A 9551-nucleotide genomic window follows, 5' to 3' on the forward strand; every position below is an offset into this window, starting at 1 on the left:
CTAGGTATATCTAAGATGTATGTAGAGGAGATAGCCCTAGCAGCTGGGGGCAGACTGGGAAAGTACTACTATGAAAGTATTTGAGCTGAATTTTAAAGTTTAAGTCAGAGTAGCTAAAGTCTCATCAGGCAGCCATTTTACTTTTATTTTGTTGTTTTTCTTTGAAATGGTTTTTGCTACTGCCTCCTGCACAATATTGCAAACCTCTGCCCGTAGTTCCTCAGGCACTCTATCTACCAGATCTAATCACTTAAATCTATTCATCAGCTTCATTTTGTATTCATAAGGGATGTTATTTAGGTTATATCTATATAGGTTTCTGTGCTGTCTTCAATTAATGTCTGAATTTTGCAATAAGAAGCTCTTAATCTGAGCCACAGTCAGCTCCAGGTCTCTTTTTAACTGACTGAATAGAGATTCTCCACCTTTGGCTGCAAAGTATATAACCAATCTGATTTCTATATTGACCATCTGGCAATGTCAATATATACAGTCACTATTGGGTTTATTGAAAAAGAGTGTTTCTTATGACCAGCAAGTTATCTTAACAAAACTTTTTAGTCTCTACCCTGCTTCATTCTGTACTCCAAGGTCAAACTTGCCTGTTATTCTAATTATCTTTTGATTTCATACTTTAACATTCCAATCCCCTACAATGAATGGAACATTGATTGGTGTTATTTCTAGATGTTATATGTCTTCATAGAACTCATCAACTTTGGGCCTCTTCAGCATCAGTGGTTGGAATGCAGACTTTTATCACTGCGATTTTGAATGATCTGCCTTAGATTCTAACAGACAGCATTTTATCATTTTTGAAAATTGTCCCCAGTACTGTTTTTATCATCCTTTTTTTGACTATCAGGGCTATGCCATTTCTTATGAGAGATTCTTGCTTACCGTAGTATATGCAATAATCACCTGAATTAAATTCACCCATTCCCATCCATTAAGTTCACTGACCCCCAAGATGCCAATGTTTAATTTTTTCATCTCGTATTTGAGCATATCCAGCTTTTCTTAGTTCATAGATCTTATTTACATTCCAGGTGCCTATGCAATATTAATCTTTACAGCATTGGATTTTCCTTTCATCACCAGGCACATAGGCAGCTGAGCTTCCATTTGGCTTTGGTCCAGCTGCTTCATTAGTACTGAAGCTATTCTAGGAAACCAGGCTTTGAAAAACACCCATTGTGATTCAAATAGAGCTGTCTTTAAACCTGAAGCACTCTGGCTTTCTGATTGGCCAACAATAAGTCCCAGCCCGAACCTTACTTGTTCATTATTAGGGATTTAATATCTCAGGGTGAGTGTAAATAGCAATTGTTTCTGTGTCTTCCCCTCCCAGATTGATTCTTTTGTACAGGTAAACTAGGCCATCTTTTGTCTCAATTCTTACCTAGCCTCTAATCATTGAATGGGCATTGTCTCAGACAAACAGAGACCTGAGAAAGACCTTAGCTTAAAAAAAGCCAGTCTTCTACTGCATCATCCGCCCTTTCTGAAGCCACACTGGCTCTCAGGTAAATGATCATCTTCCAGGTGAAGGATCAGCCTATTAAGGAGGACTCTGGCAAGAATCTAGCAAGCAACGACTAAGAGAGAAACTTGATTGTCAAAGGCCGATCTGTTTCCTTTACCTTTATTGAGATGGACAATGGAGGCATCATTGAACTCCTGGGGGATAACCTCCTCTTGCCAAATAACATGGAAAATGTCAGTCAGCTTTTGTATGAGCAGCAGACCTCCTGTCTTGTAAATCTCAGCTGGAATAGGATCAGTACCAGGTGCTTTGCAACGCAAAAGGTGCCTAATGACATTCAAAATCTCTTCTTCAGTTGAAAGTTGGACTAGAGAGGGATTGAATTCAACCTAAAGTATACAGTCATTGGCTTCAGCATTGAACATGGTCTGTTGAGAACACTATGGAAGTGTTCAGCCCACTTCTCTAGGATTATGTCCTTATAAATAATTAATGTAGCTTTATCATCACTGAGTAGCTGATATGCACCATATGTCTTTGGCACATAAAGAGTTTTCAGGGCATCATAAAAGCACTTTAGATTGTTACTATCAGTGTAAAACTAAATTTCATCTGCCTTCTTACTGAGCCAAGAATCTTGCATCTCTCTAAGCTTTACTTGCACTTTATTTTTGATAGACTTAAATGCTGCCTTCTTAGAGACAGATGAACTATTCTGCTGGTAAATCCTGTAGAATTCTTGTTTTGCATTTAGCAGCTTCTGCATTTCCCCATCATTTTAATTAAACCAATAAATTATATTTGTGAGTGTTCTGGCCCAGATGAGTAAATTCAGTTCTGTAGACCAAATCTTTGAAACATGCCCACTCCTTTTCTGCTCCACTGTAGCCAACCTTGTGTTGGCTCAACTTTCCCTCCAAGTAAGCAATGAACTGTTTCAGCTTGGAGAAATGCCCTAATCTGTTGACATTAAGTCTTTGCGTAATCATCTTGCACTGGGGCCACCTCTTGTGTTGAATGCAAATATTTAGCTTGGAATGGTTAAGTCTCTGATCAGTCTGGCACTCTATTTCCTTTGTGACTCTCTCATACTGTATGTTCTTCTCCTTACAATGCCATAATCTACTAAAGGTCAATGTTTGCTGTGAGGGTGAATCCACAAATTTTTATTGTGTTTAGGTAAATGTTGGCTTTCAGAAGGTCATCCGATGCACAAGTCTTTAGTAGTAAGTAACTGTTGTTGTTGGTGTTTCCAACTCCATTCCTTCCAAGTGTTCTCTGCCATGTCTGGTAGTCTGTGCCTACTCTGGCATTAAAGTCACCCAGATTTATAGCCTTATTCTCTTTCACCACATTGAAGATGAAGGTCTCCAGGTCTTGACAAAATTTTTCGTTGACTTCATTAGGATTTGTCATGGTGGGAACATATGCACTAATGATGGTGGCATAATGTTTTCCTGCAAGTGGCAATCACATTGTCATAAGCCTGTTGTTCATTCCTTTTGGTGAACATACAAGCTTGTTGCTTAGATTAGTTTTGATTGCAAAAATCTATGCCAGCTTCATGGCACTCCTCTTTGATGTGACCCCTCCAGAAAAACGTGTATCCAGCTCTGACTTCAGTAAACTGGACTTCATTCACCAGCCTTGTTTCACTCAGGGCTATAATTTGGATGTGATACCAACTAAGTTCTCTCACAACAAGAGCTGTTCACCTACCAAGTCCACTGGATTTCATGTTGTCCATAAGCATGCACACATTCCACATAGCAAGGGTGAGTGGAATCATCTTTGCAAAAGTTTTTGTACTTTTTTTTGTCTTTTGACCACAGGGTGGGATCCCTACCTGCCGTGGTAAGCAGGCCAAGGTCGGATGAAGCAGATGATTTTTAGGACACCTTTTCTAGCCCCTTCTTTATGCCCAAAGATTAACAGTTCAATCCATAAAAAAGACTGTTCGAAACCCAAAGGGCTGCCAAATCCCACTGCTGCTTCAGTCCGGTGAGAAGATAACCCTATGGTCTGGGCCACCTGCAGGCTGGATTGTGACTACAGCTCGCAGTGAATCCACACCTGCTGCTTTCACTTGCCCGTCACCATAGGACATTGAGGTAGGTAAAAATAGTAAAGTGGTGTGGGTGATGTCTTTTGATTCACATATAAATTGGATTTAAGTGAAGCAGAGTTGTGCAAAGTTGGTGGCCTCATTCTCTCTTCTAGCATCATCAAAGTCCAGTGGCAAGACAAAATCAAGAAAACTGGTGATATCTCAGGGTGCTGTGAATGACCGTGGCATCTTTGATGTTTAACAAAGCTCTAAACACTCCACGGTGCCTGCATCAGCCACCTTCATGGCCATTGGAACAAATTGTTCTCATCCACCTATTCTGCCAGGAGAAGTCTTTATATGCTATGGGTAGACACCTCCCCAAATTTATCAACGGGTTTGAGATCCCTCAGTTATCCACAACCTGGTTTAGCATGTATGCCAAAATGGTTTACTGGGATGTGGCCACTGCATATTCTACAGTTCCTTGGAGCCACAGGTAAGAGTTGAGAATCAAGTGGACACCAAGGGTGGAAAGCAGCCCTGAAAAGTGTTCAGTAGCTCTCATACCAGAGGTGCTAGTCTTCCCTGAACACACCCTACAACACCTCAGGTTATCTCTGTAGAAGCTATTAGAGACTTTCCACTGCAAATTTGGATAGAGGAATAGTTCATTGACAAACAAATGATAAGTTCACAGGAAGTAAAATGGATAATTTTGATTACATAAAGTTGAAGTTTTTGCACAAACAAAACTAATGCAGATAAAATTAGAAGAAAAGCAGGAAACTGGGGAGAAAATCTTTGCAGCAAACTTCTCTGATTAAAAAGTCTTATTTCTCAAATATATAGGGGACTGAGTCAAATTTATAAGAATAAGAGCCATTCCCTAATTGATAAAAGATCAAGGGTTATGAACAGGCAGTTTTTGAAAGATGAAATCAAAGTATGAAAAAATACTCTAAATCATGAATCTTTAGAGAAATGCAAATTAAACCACTCTGAGGTACTGCCTCATAGCCATCAAATTGACTAAGATGACAGAAAAGGAAAATAACAAATATGGGAAGGAATCTGGGAAATTAGTCACTCTAATATACTGTTGAAGGAGCTGTGAATGAGTCCAACCATTCTGGAAAACAATTAACTCTATATAACCAGCAGTACAGCTACTAGGGCTTCAAACTGAGGAGATCAAAGAAAAAGGTAAAGGATGCACAGGCACGAAAAATATTTATAGCAGCTCTTTTGTGGTGGCAAAGAATTGGAAACTGAGGAGGTACCTATCAACTGAGGAATGGCTTTACAAGTCATGGTATATGAATGTGCAGGAATGCTATTGTGCTGTAAGAAATGATGCAGGGTTTCAGGAAAACGTAGTGAAGCAAAGTGAAATGAGCAGAACTAGGAGAACAATTTACACAATAACAACATTACTGTAAAGATAATCAACTGTGAAAGTCTTAGTAACTGATCAACAAAATGACACACTACAATTTCAAAGTACACATGATGAAAAATTCTATATACTTCCAGATAAAGGACTCAGAGTACAGTTTGAAATCTATTTCTTTCTTCCTTTTACTTTCTTTCTCTCTGCCTCTTTCTCTCCATCTCTCTATCTTTCTGTCTTTCTCTGTCTCTCTCTCTCTCTCTCATCATGCTTAATGCAGAAATTTGTTTTGCATGATTTCACATATGTAATGATTTTTTAATTCCTTGTTTCCTTAATGGATAGTGGAGGAAATGGAAGAGAGAGAGAATCTGGAACTGAAAATAAAATAAAATTGAATTTTTAAAAATCATGTAAATCTTAATATTCTTATTAGAAACAAAACCAGAAGAAGCTAAGTGCAGCTAAATGGAAGGTTTCTTCAAAGTACTACTTGGACAAGCAAATTAGATTTTAGAAAAGGATATTTCAAATGCCCATGAGGCCCATAAGGAAAATATGGAGGTTTTCTGCCCTGATCTTTTGAAACTCACATTATCACATATGATGAGCCCCTTCAACCTAAAATGGAAAAATTCAAATGCAGAGTTAAAGGAGAGATCTCCATTTTCAAAAGCCTCATGCCAGTTCCAAAGGAGAGAAAGCCCCTTTATTATATTGCCAACTGTGCCAGATTCAGCCTTGAATCACTTTCACCATTTGCTGCCTCCACTCATGAACATACTGCTGCATGAAGGCGGACAAAATCAAATTGTTCTGATTGGTCCACTACAAATGGATGTCACATTACCATTTCAACTAGGACCTCACTACTGCTTGGCTATTCTTCTATACCTCCCTAATCAACTCACTATCTCCCTCACTACAGTTGCTCTTCCATATCTTTACAGCCCTTCTCAAGCCTCCCATGACTTCCCCTATATCTGCCCTCTCAGCTGAGAATCTTACCTTCTATGTACTGAAAAAAAAGTGAGGCCATTCACCATTCTTCCTTCTTTCTCATTTCATATCACTCTGTGGCCTTCTGCCACTGTCTCCTCCTTCATTCATTCCACATGAAGAGGTGCCCCTTCTCCCTTTCTTTGCATAAGTGATCATATTCCATCCTATCTACTCCAGAAGATTTATCATCCCCACTCTCTTATTTGTCTTTAATCTCTTCTTATCTACTTACAAACTTGTCTTTTTCTCCCTATAATAAAAAACATATTTTCTTGTGTTATCCTTTGATGTTTCTCAAACTCCATTTTGTCACTTGGGGTCTATTTTCTCAGTCTGACTTGTGGTGGAAATATATTTTTGTGTGTATGATCCTTTGATAGTTCCCCAACTCTATTCTTCAACAGCATTTGTCACTTGGGGTCCATCTCTGACTTGTGATACGGTCTCAATTAGCTGTGAACTTTACTAGCTTAATTGCTAAAATCCCCTATGCCTTCACTCCCCCCTGACTATGTATTCTGATAAGCTACCTCCCTTATCGCATTCCTTGTTAAAACATCATCATTGTAAATATGGCTTGAGGTTAGGATTTCAGGTGGTTCTTTACCTGTCTTCCATCTAGGGATGACACATACCATTGCTCAGATGCTTAAGAGGGAATACCCCCTCCTCACTTCAAGGATAGGTGGAATGCCCCATCCTCACAATGAGGCTGAGAATATATGCTCCCCACCCCTTGTTTAAAGGTGAGAGAAGAACACCCTCTTTTCATCTAAGGGAATGCTTTAGAGCAAACCCCTCAAATCTCCACCCAGCTGAGTGATCGCTGTCAGTCCTTAGACTGCATGATTGGTTGATGCCTAGAGATACATTAGCAATACATTCCTCTATCCTCAAAAAACACTAACTCAGCTCTTCCATCCCTATCATTGTCCCACGTATCTTTCAGCCTTTTGTGGCTAAACTCTTTGAGAAAGTTAGCTACAATGGTGCCTCCACTTCCTCTCCTCTCTTATTTTCTTCTTACATCTCTATAGTCTTGTTTCTGACCTCATCATTAACAAAACTGCTCTCTCCAAAGTTACCAATGATTTCTTGACTGCTAAATGAAATGGTCTCTTGTCATTCTCCATTCTTCCTGATCTTTCTGCAGCCTTTGACACTACTGATCTCTCTTCTCCTTGATATTCTTCTCACTACATTTTCATAGCACTAGTCTGTACTGGTTCTCTACCTACCTATCTGACCCCTCTTTCTCATTCTCCTTAGCTAGATCGCCATCAAGCATGCCCACTAACTGTGGGTGTCCCATGGATCTCTCTTCTGGACCTTCTTTTCTCGTATAGTATTTTACTTGTTGATATCATCAACCCCCATGAATTCAATTATCTTTATACTGATAATTCTCAAATTTACTTATCTACCCCTAGCCTCTTTGCTGACTTCCAGTCTCTCATCTCCACCTGCCCATCAAATATTTTGAGCTGGGTGTATAGTAGACATCTTAAACTAAATATGTTCAAAATTAAACTCAATATCTTTTCCCCCAATCTACCTCCCTTCCAAAGTTCTCTATTTACTGTCAAGGGCACCACCATCATCCCATTCTCCCAAGCCTGCAACTAGACATAATCTTAAAATCCTGACTATCACTCATCCCCCATATCCAATCCAAGGCCTATCAATTTCAGCTTTGAAACATATCTCAAATATGCTCCCTTCTCTCTGATACTACCATTACCCTGGGAGAGACCCTCATTTCCTCACATTTGGACCATTACAACACCGCACTGGTAGATTTCCCTGGAATAAGTCTCTTTCCACTCTAGTTCATCCCCCATTCAGCCACCAAAGTGATTTTGAAATGAATTTAAAATAAAGTCTTTCCCAATAGTTCTTAATTTCATTGCCTTTTCTCTAATTGTTATTTCCTATGAATCCATTATATAGCTTGTTTGAACACAGTTGTTTGCATGTCGTCTCTCCCATTAGACTGTAAGCTCAGCAAGAGTAGGGACTGTGTTTTGCCTTTCTTTGCATCTCCATTGCAAAGAATCTCCAGGTACAGTGTCTGGAACATAGTTGAAGCTTAATACTTAAAATTTATCGAATGACTCCTGTCATCTCTCTCTCAGAATCTGAACAGGATTTCAAGGATCCTTCAGCAAATTTTTAGGTTGGATAGAGGAATCTACCTCTTCTTGATTTTGTGATTCTTCTTATTTCTTTTTTAGACTAATCTATTTCTAAATTCCACTGGGCTGTTTGCAGGGGATATAGGATCATCTACTACTTGGCATGCTGCCATCTTCCCAACCCATTATTCTACAAAGTCATATGTCTATTCCTAAACTATAGATCTGATCATGTCACTACTCTGTAGTTCACAAAGCTCCAAGGAAACCCTGTTGTCTCTTGAATAAGATAAATCAAAAAGCATGTATTATTATGTGCCAAGCATTATCCTGAATGCTGGGAATACAACGAGATGGTAAAAAAGAAAAAGAGCAGTACCTGATTTCAAGGAACTTCCACACCCAAACAACTAAACAACTAGTTCAAACAAAATATAAACAGGATAAATGAGGGATAATCAAGATATTGAAGGCACTAGTATTAAAAAGGATCAAGAAAGGTGAGGATGGGATTTTAGCTAGAACTTGAAGGAAGCCAGGGAAGCCATGAGACAGAGATGGAGGAAGAAAGATCAAGACATGGGAGACAGCCAGCGAAAATGCCTGGAGTCAGGAGGTGGAGTATCTTGTGTGAGGAGCAGCAAGGAAGTCAGGGTCATCAGATCATAAAGTAAATGGAGGGGAGTAAAGTATCTGAGAATTGGAAAAGTAGGAAGGGGCCAGAATATGAAGGGCTTCTAAAGCCAGAGCATTTTTTACATTTGATCCTGGCAGTTATAGAAAACTCTTTTTTGCATTTAAAGGTCTTCTTGGGGCAGCAAGGTAGAGCAGTGGATAGAGCACCGGTCCTGGATTCAGAAGGACCTGAGCTCAAATCCAGCCTCAGTCACATAACACTTACTAGCTGTGTGACCCTGGGCAAGTCACTTAACACCATTGCCTAGCCAAAAAAAATAAATAAATAAAATAAAGGTCTTCTTATTCTAACTTTATCTTATCTTTCTAGTCTGATTATATACTAATCCAATTAATACATGATATACTCAACCAAAGCGTCCTACTTACTACCTCCTTTACCTTCCATCTGTATGTCTGTGTCTGTCCCTGAACCTAGAAATCTCTCCTTCCCCTCAAGGTTCAGCTCAAGTGCCATCTCCTTCAAGGTAACTTTCTCTCCCCCACAGCTTATAGATATTACCTTCTCTTATTTTGTATAAATCCTGAATTCACTTATTCATTAACATAGTGTAATTCCCAGTAGAATGTAAGATCCTTATGGAAGTCTCACTCTTGTTTGTATATCACCAATGCATTATCAAAGTTCCTGGAACATCAAGCTAGATGCTTAATATATGCTTGCTGATTGATGATAAGAATTATGCATTAAGAAGATTAATCTCATATGTAGCATAGATGAGAAGAGAAAAGAATGACATCAAGGAAGTTAGGAGGGCATTACAATAATAGATAATGAAAAATAATGAGGCT

This window comes from Vombatus ursinus, unplaced genomic scaffold (assembly GCF_900497805.2).
Source record: "Vombatus ursinus unplaced genomic scaffold, bare-nosed wombat genome assembly UNPS02014924.1, whole genome shotgun sequence".
Classification (NCBI taxonomy): Eukaryota; Metazoa; Chordata; class Mammalia; order Diprotodontia; family Vombatidae; genus Vombatus; species Vombatus ursinus.